Raw genomic sequence first — 13,018 nt, 5'->3', positions numbered from 1 at the left:
TATGGAGTTTGTGGTTTGTTCGTACCAAAAGCTGTAGATTCAGACCTAAGAGGTTTTGGATTTTCAGTCAAGATTGTATCAATCTTGTTATCTGGTAATTATTGGTTTTGGTGAACACAAAAGCTTGAAAGCTGAAGTGTTTGCAAAATTTAAATTGAATATCGAATTACTTTTCTTTGTGTGTGTACAAATTGTCTACGGTGATTATCGCATGAAATTGTGATTAATATATTTATTTATCTTTTTAATTATTTTAGAACAGATAATAGATATTTTATTAATGGGTACATATATTTTAATAATCAAATTATGAATATAAATCCAATAGGAATACCTAAGTGATTAGGTGCTTTTTAATACTTAAACTTAAATATGAATCAAAATTTCTTTTGATCATATTATTCCTAAAAGTACGAATAAGTCTAGATCACGAATGATGTAGGTACATTTTAGAGCTGAAATGATATTTTGTAAAACGGAACGTTCATTTTCATCTGCTCACGGCTGGTAAGCATTAAGCTGAAGCTGCTAGATTGAGTTTGATTCAATTTATCCAAACTGAAACATGGTCAAATATAAATATTAAGAGAAAAGTAATGAAAACGCTACCATAATAGTGCCAATGAATATTGCACAAAATTTATAAAAAATACTAGTTAATATATATGTCCAAAGTTTAAGTCAAGTTTATTAAAAACGTACGAATAAACATAAATCGATAAAGTATTCTTTATTTAATACGTAAACATTTTTTGTGTTAAATCGATTACATGACAATAGACAATACGAGGGCTGAAGAAGGAGGAAGAGGACTTAGAAGGAGTTGGTAAGTTAAAAATAAATTCTATACCTACATTAAGCAACATTTCTATTAATAAACATTCCTTTCTTATTCTTATTTGTATGTGACAATAATCTTTTCTGATTATGCTACTACGGTTTTATCGTTTTTTTCACTGATAAATTACTAGAGTTTTGAAGAATTTATATTGTTGTCACAATACGTACACAGTTACAGATTTGATACTTAACGGCGCGATTAACTTAAAGGGCGTTGCTATAGCTAAGGGGTCCAAAGCAGTGGCGAAACTATGCATATAATTATGTAGGTCGGCGAAAAAAAGCCATTGTAGTGAGTTTCGAAAATTTAAAACACGAAAAGTCCTACATGCATAGGTAGGTACGCTTTATTATACGTCAATTAATAGCTTTATAAGAACCTAACCAAGTACACGGAATTCATCAGAAGTATAAGTTGATGATATGAAGATTACTTATTTATAATTATTTGAATGTCAGGAACATGTTCTTTGTTTCATTTTCGTTATTATACGTTTTAACATACATTCTCGGAAGGTACATTCATGGAAACTACATCTTAGTAACACAAACAGGTAATTCTAAGCTCCAGGTCAAGCGCGACCTAATTCAATTTGGAGAGACCATATCGCTCATAGCCGGCTACGGAGCGACGCGGGACACAATTTAGTCGGACCAAGCGTCCTTAGCCTCCGAGCCAAATTAAATGACGCTGCAGTTCCAAAGAAAATGCAATCACCGCCCCGGTATATTCCCTGATGCAAATCTCAATTTCCGAGTGACTGTACCACGCTATTTCTTACGCTAATAAAACGTGCACCAAACGGAGATGCTGTTTCGCCCGCTGATGAACGCCAAATGACGTTATGACAGCGCACGCCGCCATTTAACGCCTATTTGCTTCCAATTTCAAATCTTCCGCGCTCCCCCACGGTTCCGGCCAGCGCGAACGGGGCATAGATAATGGGTTTTGTTTTTAGTGCAAATGATACCCAGTCGAATGTTTCTAAAAACGTATTCGTTTACGGCTAGTATTATTAAAGTCGCATTTTTAATTAAAAATTTATTCGGCCTTCATCAAAGTTTTGCGCATAAGCCCTTTACGTAGCACGTTCATCCGAATGAAATTTGGATGGACTGCGATTTGAATGGGGACAAATAAGAATAAAAACCGTTAGCTGTGGCCGGAAAAAGAAAACGAAAGAAATCAATATGCACGAAACGAGCACCAAACTAAAGGGCTTTCATTGAACAGAATTCAAACTTTTGTGGTAGGTAATAGAAATAACTTTATTTCTATAAATAAATTTGTACCTAAAATGTAAAACAAACTTAATTAATTAACTTATTAACTTAAGGTTAAACTTAATTAAATAACTTATTAACTTAAGGTAACTTTGGTTTAAGAAACATTAAGTTAGGAATTATTAAGTAGCTATTTTGTTTAAAAAATTTAAACAAATATTATGCTTTGGTTGATCTTTTTTTTTTCAAATAAAAATAAACGTAGTTATAACGATGTAAATCAGGTAGTATAAATTAAAAAAAAAAAACGACTAGGAAGTATTTAAAAACTTTGCTTTGGAAAAAGTGTATTAAAAATAGAAACAATATCGGAATCTATGGTTCGGCAAAGGCGGCTATACGAATATCCGTTCTGCCATTCTCGGCAGCGGGCCCCGGAAACCCAAGGATATTCAGTTTTCACACTTGACGCTTTTCGATATTTTACTGTTATTTACTGCCTTTATTTATGTTGGCTATTCTTCGGGAAGGTTTGCTGTTTTTCACGCATGTTTTTGGTGTTTTTTTGGGATTGTGATCAAATAAAAAATGTTGTGCAGTTTTTGTATTCTTAGATTTTAACGTCTAGTGTAAGGTAGATATTTGAAGAGTGTGGTATGGAAGAGACAAATATTAATGTGGCTTTCTAATAGTGTCTTGGGAGTAACGACGTATTTGTGACCGAACACAGGTATTATTCACTTTTTATTGAGGGTAATGTATATGGACTGCATGCATAAGTGATAGTTGTATTTCATAACAAAATAAGCTATTTTCATTTTATTCGGCCAGCAATGCTGCCTGAGCTGAATGATTTTGTATACGAATATTATTTAGAAATCAATTTATCTATTTATGTTTATTGTACAGTCTTTTTACCCGACTGCCAAGGAAGGGTTATGTTTTTCGCGCGTATCTTGTATGTTTGTCTTTCTTTATTTGATCCGATCTTACAAACGGCTGGATAAATTTCGACAGTTAATATGTCATTATATTCGTCTCAATGACCCGAGTGTCCTTAGATAGGTGTTAGAAAAAAAAAATCAAAAGGGCGAGTTTTTGGCGCGAAATAGTAACACATTTCAAAAAAAAAGTTAACCAAACCCATCGAGTGGGGTATCAAATGAAAGTAAATTAAATGTAGATTATAAAAATATATTTGTATATATGTAAAACAGCAAGATGGCTGACTGACTGACTAATTAAATGACTTTTTCATTTTTCAAAAATCAACGTACAGCCAAGACTGCTCAACTTAGAGTTCTGAAATTTTGCACATGGGTCTGCTATATAGCGTAAATAAATACTAAGAAAAGCTTTTTGGAAATTCCGCCCCTAAGAGGGTAAAATAGGGAAAAACAGTTTTTTTGAAATCCTTTAATTTTGAAGCAACTACTATAAAATTTAGTATTTGGCTTTCTGGATAGGAACAAGGACGCACTTATTTATCCCCCTCCGAAAAATCAACCCCGTAGAGGGTAAAATAAGGGTTAAAAGTTCATTTGAACAATCGTCAATTTTGAAGCAAACACTATGACATTTTGTATCAGGCTTGTTGGATAAAAATAATGAAATGCTACCTCTAACGAGGTAAAATAATGACCGAAACTTTGATTTACTGAAGTTATATATTTTATAGACCGTAAATGGTGATTTTTTTCGCGAAATAGTAACACGTTTTGAAAAAGTTAACCAAACCTATCGAGTAGGGTGTCAAAATAAAGGTAATTAAGAGGAGATTACACATACATTATATAATATATCTTATATATAAAATTCTTGTGTTAGTTACCGTACTCCTCCGAAACGGCTTCACCGATTTTCACAAAATTTTATATACATATTCAGTATGTCTGAGAATCGGCCACTATCTATTTTTTTTACACCTAAGTGATAAGGGTTGTTCATCCTTAACATTTTTTTATTTATATGGCAACACAACGTTTGCCGGGTCAGCTAGTACATATATACTCGTATATACACATCGAGATGACTGTCTGACTAAATAAGTGAGTTGCTGTGCCAGAAATCAACGCAAAGGGAAACCGCTGAACTTAAGCGTGCTGGAATTTTACACATAGGTTCTTTATATAGCGTAAATGAACACTACGAGGATAAAATAGGATAATATTGTTTGAACATCTTTTGTTCTTGAAGCAGACACCTACTATGAAACTTAATATATGGATAAAAATAATGAAATGCCTATTTCACTGCTTTTGGAAATTCTACTTCAGCCTTTTTGGTGCAGTCGGGTTTTTGATTTTTTAAATTAATTACTTGTTGATGTTATTCGCAACTTAAGTTAAATTTTACGTTAATGTGTCATGTATTAAAAATGAGCACAACAAATGTGTTCCTAAACATAGAATATTCGGGAAGCATCCAAAGCCAAGCCGCCGGTATTGTATTCACCCTTTCGCAAGCAGCGGCGCGCCGGTCACTTTGTGACGCGGCTCAGCTTAGACGAGCCACAGACCTACTGGCGCTGGAAGTGGCGCGGAGACTAAATGAATCCTAGTACATTGAGTTGGTTCAGTAGTCTTCTTGAGCTTGCCATACAGAGTATTTCTTCGGGCTCCTTATAGATCAGTAATGTAATGATTATTTACAGGTCGTCGTACCATGTCGGAAATTTGATTTTCGGACACTTTGTGGAGTACTACCCTGTTCGTAAACTGCACCATCTAATTCAGGTAAGTAGACTTATACGCTATAATATAAAACATATTTAAAGACATGTTCTTAATATTTATTGATAAATTCTGTCTTCAAATACACTTCAGGGAACAAATACCAAATGACAGCAGCTTAGGCTCCTGAAGTTCATGTAATATACCTACTTGTGTATACTTTTGGTATTTGTTGTATTGTTGTATATGTATGTGCTTCTAGACATGTGCACTGTGCGCGTTTGTTTATTTAACGAATCACTGTAGCTACACTGTAGCAATATGTTGCTATAGATAATACTGACAACCATGCAAAAGGGACTTTAAACATAACTTAAGAGAAAAACATACTTAATAATCTATATTCAAAGTATAGCCTCTACATCCGTGTTCCTAAAGTTACTGGCTACACAAGAGTGTATGAACGCGAGACTTTTATTCGCTTATCCGATTAGGTTTTCGTATATGCTTATAAGCTCTTTGTGGGGCGTTTTTGTCGCAGTTAAAGCGATTAATCGCAGCGATTGTGCTCGTCCGCACGGAAGCCTCCGCTTCTTCAAAGTGAATGGTAGAATCGCGCTTTATGTCGTCTTTGTGTTCGCTTTGGTCATTTGTTTACGGAGATTTTTATAACTAAAAGCTGAAATTGCAATTAGAAAACAGATGTAGTTAGTGATAATTCATAAAAGCTCCCCAGGAAAATATAAAATGTGCCTGTGGTCTGTGGATTAAAGTTAATTAGACATAATAGATAATTAGAAAAAAATCGATAAGCATTACTAGGATAAGAAACGACAGAAAAGAAAAATAATAATTTAGTGATTGTAAAATTTTATATTACTTCGTGCAAAGGTGTGGCAGTGGAAGAAATTCTTATTTAGCAATAGGATTAGAGTTTCTGCTATAATACTCAACAATATTTTTTAAATTTAATTCATAATAAATTATTATGTTGGGCCTATCAAAATGCGACCTTTTCGAACAGTTATAAACGTATTCTTTATAAAACCTTCCCAATAAACTCAACAAAAGCTAATTAGAACATTAACAAAAACTACACGACAGAGGAACCCGCGTACAGAGGGTACAGAACTAAGCCGGTAACTCAATCACACGCCCACAATTCATAATAAAGGAGCCTCTATCGAATTACCGCGTTTTGCGCCCCGCTATTATGCGAAGAATCGTCACAAACGAAGCATTGTTGGCGACACTAGCTCCCATTGTCTGCTGTTATCGCCCTACGTCGGTTTTTGCTGCCACTCTTCCGTTTCGCAATGATTTATTTAGCAGACGCGCGGTTAGGCAAAAATATGGTTGGTTACTATTTCAATCGTCGATCTGCAGTTGTTAAATATTTTTTGTTTGTGTTAAGGCACGTTAATCCTAACTTTCATACTCATTCATACTCGTATGCCATCTTAAATTATATATGACAGTGGTTTTATATATTTTGTACCTGTAACTTTAAAATTTAAAGTGCTTTTTCGCGACCAAATTACTAGCGTAACAAATTAAAAACGTAAGATTGATAATTTCATAATAATATTATTTTTTGTTTAAGCTTGATCTTTGATATGTCATTTTAATTTAATACGTTATTGTCTCACAGATGCACAGTCATCATGGGCACAAACTGTAATATTTTCCATATTACTACATTTATTTACATTTCTCAATGACAATGAGTTTCGACCTCGCGCCCTTACAAAACGTTATCGCTATATTTGTTCAGTTTTTATTTCACGATACACCTATACCAAATACCTCTGAAGTTACATTGTTATCTAATCTTCTTGTTGGTAAGAAATAGAGTTGGAAATCGCTTGAGTTTCATTTTGTGAGAAGGAAATGTAAGGTGGTTCTTTATAAGCAGAGTTAGAGCGGAAATAAGCTTCATTGTGACACTATCGTATCGGATCGTCAACCGCTTCCTTTCTAAAGATTATTGTAGACGCAAGAGCAAATAAAAGTTATCGACGCCTTGGATTTATAGGACTGTAGCTTTGTGGCTTTACTAACAAATGATTTTTGTTACAGTTGCAGTCGAGTTTTCATTAATGTTTCCGCTATATGGCATACGTTAGGGCATGGTTTTTACGTGACAAAATTTTGCGTTCATTGATGTCTTATTCCACTTATTACAGTCTACAGGTTAGAACGCAAGCAACGGAAGTCCTAATCATGGAAATATATTCTAGTATAAAGCCAGCTCTTATATTACTTTAGGTATTTGTTATTACTTTAGACTAGATACTTTAATGTGTTCTAATATCAATACTTGAATAATGTACGTATTAAATGACAAAGACTGGCCAATCATTAAGTTTTGCTTCTTCCAAAGGATACTCAACAATGATAGCGTAGGATAAACATTGGGGCAACAATCAGTTGGAGGTATTCGGATGCCGTCAGAGCCGCCTCCGGGCCGTCACAAACAAATAACCCGACAAAGTGAGTTCAGAAATCGCCGTGATTGAAGCCTAGGGCGTGTTACGTGACGAGATGGGAAACGATTGCTATGACGTGGTGGGTATGCGAGTTGCTATCGAATATTTGTTAACCTTTTCCCGTATATTGTATGCCCATTGCAAATCGTGGAATTAATAAATAAATATTATGCGAGGTATCTACCTACTATCTGAAACGTCTCATGGGGATTTTTACTTAATTAGTTTTACGGTGTTTCATGTTAAAAAAATAGGACGTAAGGTTACTTACTTAGAAGACTTACTTACTTAGAAATTTAGGTGGCACAATTTTATAACTTAGATTTGCTTAAAAAATTGACGATGTTTAAACTTTTTATGAAATGTTTGCAGCGCAATTACTTGCTACCAGGGTCGACTATAAATCCAGGGTCGACTTCTGTCCTATTTCAGGAAGGTAATAGTTATTTAAGGCAATAGTTAGAATTTAACATCAGATGTTTCCTGCTTCCATAACAAAACATATGTTTCAAATGTGTTAGCAGAAAGTTTTGTGAATTTCAATTGTGTGGTATGGTGCGTAATTTTAATTGTCCCAAGTAGATAGTATGTATTTTTAATAAATGAGTAAAAAAACATATAGGATAGACATCAACACATCTGATAGCGACAGATCGGTCCGTAATGGCGCCTGGTATCGCATGCAGGTCACGCGCGGCAGTCGCGCGGCACAAAGGCGGCAAATTTGCACGTCGCGTCCACGGCTTCGCGCTCACGAAAAATTGCCATTATGCGCCCCGGGCGGAGTCACACCCGCTTTGTTGGCGGAGTTTTGTGCGAGTAACGTTTTGATAGCCGGTTAAAAAGAATTGATTGTAATAGGTATGTATGGAAAACATAGATCTGTTTTGAAATACATAAATAATGTATCTAAGACTTAAAATTAAAATACAAGTGGTTTAAGTTAGGTATCTAACTGAAGTTTTACAAACTATTATCATAGTCGAAAAATATTTACAAAAAATAAAGAATAAAAGCTTTGAAATTTAGTTGTATATAATGAGAGCATCAAATTAGTATGCAGTTTACCTAACGTTACGAGTAAGTGGACGTTGCCTTCCATGTAGCTTACGACGGTCTGAGCTGAACTTTGGAAACAGATAAGCGTCTACTAATTTACACTTAACCGGTAGACTGTGGACTAGACCCTCCTCATTCTAAAAGCAGAGCTATTCTCAAGTAGTCGGTATGGACAATGGTATTGCTCACGTTGTTAATTTTTTTCATATTTTTTTATGTTTTAGTGTGGACACTTTTATTCATTTTTATAATATCACCTAAGGGAAACTTGGACTTCCAATCCTTCACTTGTAAAAAATAATAACAAAGTGCAAATAAAAAAAATAAACAAAATTAATAAAATTACCAAAGTGCAAATAAAAATATTTAGCGTGATATGTAGCTACAGAAACAGCCTGCAACGTTGTAGAGTCCGACAATATTCGGGTAAGCGCACCAAATTGGTGCGATCCAGCTCAAATGACGGTTATTGTGAGAACGTATGTCTTATGCGCCCGTCGCCTGGATTTACATGAAATTGACTCGCTGGCTCTTGGACTATTTGAGATTAGGAAAGGTTTTAAACGAACTCTCATCATTTGTAGGTAAGCTACAAAGGTACCTATTAATCTGCCGCAAATAGATCTTGTGGTTAGTGATGGAGTCATACTTTACTGATGCTCAGTGATAGCAGCGCATTTGTGGCCGACCTCAGGTCGGAATGAGATTGATTACAGATGTTCATGGGCAGCAGTGGCCACTTGCTATCAGATGGACTGCAAGCTCTTTTGTTATTTTTATACGTATACATAATTAAAAAGCTTCGTTAGAGTCGTTGGAGATAGTCAGAGAAGCATTGCATTTACCAATATGGAATGCCGCGTAACCCATAAAGCACACGCTTTACCACAAAGCGGTTTTTGATGTAATGTAAGTATATTATCTCAAAACTCTTAAACAAATTGAGATACTTTATAGGCATAAACATATACTTTATTTTTAACTTTAACCTTTGTTTCTTTATTAGGATCAGCGCCGATTTGTGTTACATCCAGGTGAAGTATCATTTAAACAAATCACTAGATATTATTGTGTAAAGCTCGCTTGCACCCGTCTCCAAAATTTACATGAAATGGATTTTGGCTCTGCAGTCACTGCAGGTAAAGATTTTAGTTACCTTCAAATTGTATGTTGGGTGAATGTACCTAATAAGACTGTTCAGAAGATTCAGTACTCTAATTAGTATCTATATTTGTATAAATGCTTATGTTCAATCGTATGACTTTCGGCCTCCCATCAACTTAATACAACGGGTATTTGCATAATACAAAAAAAAACTTATATTTGTCTCATTACGGGGATATTAAGCCCTGCAGTACTTTACTTTAAACGTTATAGTAGTTAATGCAGATACACACTCACGATGCGGTCAACCTCAGTCCGCAGAAGAGGTGGCAAGAAAATGTTGCTCGACCTTAGATAGGAATGTTATGTAACGGTAGCGACCCTTACCGACATGCATCGTTAAATAAAACAAAATGTATTAGTGAAATAACATAGTCAAAATATGTTGATACTTGTAAAATGCCGAATTAAAAACATCAAATATTAAACATCGATCAAAATAAACGAATCACGCATTAAAATGTGAAATCATAATAGGGCGGCTAAAAAAATTGAATTTAGAATAATGCGAGCGGTGTTTAATGGAATTTCGTTTAAATTTCAATCTGTCCGTCTGTGGCCGCGAGCAAATTTTCAATTAGGAGCGTCGCTGTGTAAACGGATTGCTTTTTGCTGTTTTATTTTTTAATCTCACCGCTCCGGACGTTCCCAATGACTTTATTTTGGGGCTTAAACTCTTCTTGCTTACTATATTTTCTTGAAACCTACTTAAGGGAGGAAGACTTAAACATTATCTACAGATTAATATATACGAGGAGTGATTTCTAAAACAAATAATAATAATACTTTGCACCTTGCATTTCTCATTAATCTCATCTCTCATATTTATTTCTTTTTGATACAATAAGCCGATTAGGATTCCGTACTGAAATCATAATGCATCTAGCATTTTGTTGCATTTTGTCGCATATGCATTAATAAGCCGAGAAATTGGTGATTTTCTCGAAATAAAAAAATCAATCTCCTAATCCTAATCACTATTTGGGGTTAGTTCTTTTGTTATTTGATCTTGACCGTCTCTTACATATTATAATCTTGGGTCGTTGCTGTAGTTAGACTTGGTGTCCATTGTCCTATCATTTAAGACGGTTTGATTGAATACATAGTTTAGAGATATATTCGTCAAAATAACAAAGTAACCGACTTTTATTACAGTAAGGTCGTTGACCTTACTGTAATCTTTCCCAGCACACTACGATCATCTGGACAACTATCTCTACCGCGTTGCTTTGATATGTGTGTGATATATGTAATAAGTAGTATCTGCCTACACACTATTCCCAAAGTCTAAAGTTTATACTAAAAGGAGATTTCAATAAGAAACAGTATTCTACTGCAACAGTCCATTTTGGTCTTTAGCTTTTAACCAAAACGTGGATTCCTTCTAATCTCGTGACCACGTTCAGTGTACAATAGAGTAGATAAATCTTAAAGGAGAGCATGTAGTGTTTGCGGCGTGGCGGGCGCAATAAAGCTGATCTCGCCTCGACAATTAGTTGCTAAAGGGTGTTTATTTGCTGGGGTACAGTAGGGTGACCATGCGTTTGTTAACCGTGGACAGTCTTCACTTAAACAAACACTTTCAAGATGTTAGTAATAAACACAAATGCATGATAAAGTGCAACTCGAGTGGATTAAATAAGAATAAAAATATTTGGTAATGTTTTAATGAATGATCAATAATGATGATTATGAATGTTTTATTTAATAAATAATAATAAATCACTGTGTCCAAGATGAGTCCTTTTTTCTCTTCGGGTTCAATGCTTCCCATTCCATACAGACACATTTCCATAGTTACACTAACTAACTAACTAACTAGTAGTTATAAAATCATCAGTAATTTTATTTTTATCGGCTTTCCATTATCAATTTTATACCCTGTTTATTGTTACCCCTGTTTATCCAACTGTTTGAGTGCGATCTTTGTCCTAGTCTTAATATGGTGACCCTAATGGGTTAAACCCGCCCCGGGCGCCGGACCCCCGCCGTCACGGCTCTAATCGTTCTAAACGGGAGCGAATCCTTACATAAACTGTCATTATTGTTTTTCTATTGTCCCTAAATAAAATTCGTCAAACACTCATATTAGCATAATCTGTTTATGATTTATTCATCGTCTTTTTTATTTTCATGATGCATTTTCTATTGTTAAGGTTACTTTATATGGCGTAATTTATTTCAAAGAAAATTAAAATTTCCTTAGAAATTATAAGGATAAACGCGAAGATTTATTAGACAATATATTTTTTGGCAAATATGAGGCAAAATACAGGACCTATTTTTTATATCAGCTTCAGCAGTAGCTCTAGTTGTAAGGAAGACAGACTAATAATTTAAGAACCGATTCAAGTTGTAGAAAAGTATTACCTCAGTCTCAAAAATAAATGAAATAAACTTTATTGATAGTGATATTATATATTACGCTTAGCGTATGTGCATATTTGTAGTATGTAGTACGCAGTATCTATACCTACTATAATCACAGACTAAAATGTGATGATTTTATTCAAACATTTCCATCAACACATGTGGCTCTATTATCCACTCTATAATGTTTATTCGTCAATAATCGAGTGTGTTCAGAATTAGTCCCCCTTGTTTTTAAGAAGTTCCCGCGCGAGTGACTTCTGGAGGGTATTTCGAGAGCTTTTTCAAGCTTTCGAGTACTCACACATGTCGTTCTTCATTACAGTTTTAATCTTAGCTTCGAATGGTGTTATATTATAAGGGTTTATCGTAAAATAAAAGGGGATGTGTGGGGATAGTGTAGCAATCATTAATACTGTTATTTTTTTATAAACTTTACAAAGTTATTAAATGAAAAATTAAGAGGTACTTATACCTTTCCACTGTCTCTCTTATTCTCTATGTAAAGTTTTTAATTGAAAACAATTTCATAATAATATTAATTGCAAATTACTTGATTAATTCAAAACGATTCTTTTCGATAACAAGAAAACTAGAATATCCACTAATATTCACTTCTGTGTATATTACGAATATAATGTGAATTGTATACTTTGTAAAAACTCGTAAATTATATCAATTATTTTCGTGCCATGCATCTAAATTCATCTCACACAGAAGAAAGGGTAGAAAGAAACTATGTATGAAATTTCATTAATTTTTATTAATAAATTCATAACTGAAACCCTGATACAAAAAAGTGATAAAACTTAAACACAAAAATATCTTTAAATATACGTGATAATTTATATTGGCCTTATTTTATGAGCTCTAAGACCAATATAAAACATTTAAAAATAATAACAACCAAATCATCAGTTCAACAATTTATAGGATACATAAATCTAGGAAACAATATCAATATTAAGACTAAAAGGCAAAAACACACAACACGGCGTCACGTCGTGGCATGGTGCGACGTCGTGTCGTTACGATGTCGCGTCGTGGAAATCAAACGTATTTTATATACATAATATATTGCCTCTGCAGTCTCTTGTAAATCATAGAAAAACTGTGTAAATCCAAAATGAATCTGCTGCCGCTACTGCGGATCGGATATGTATTTTTCCTATTAATTCTAAACACGAATCAGTGTATCGG

Source organism: Epargyreus clarus, unplaced genomic scaffold (assembly GCF_041222505.1).
Source record: "Epargyreus clarus isolate Ecla_fem2 unplaced genomic scaffold, WU_Ecla_fem_2.2 ptg000015l, whole genome shotgun sequence".
Lineage (NCBI taxonomy): Eukaryota > Metazoa > Arthropoda > Insecta > Lepidoptera > Hesperiidae > Epargyreus > Epargyreus clarus.
This window is presented reverse-complemented; position numbering follows the sequence as displayed.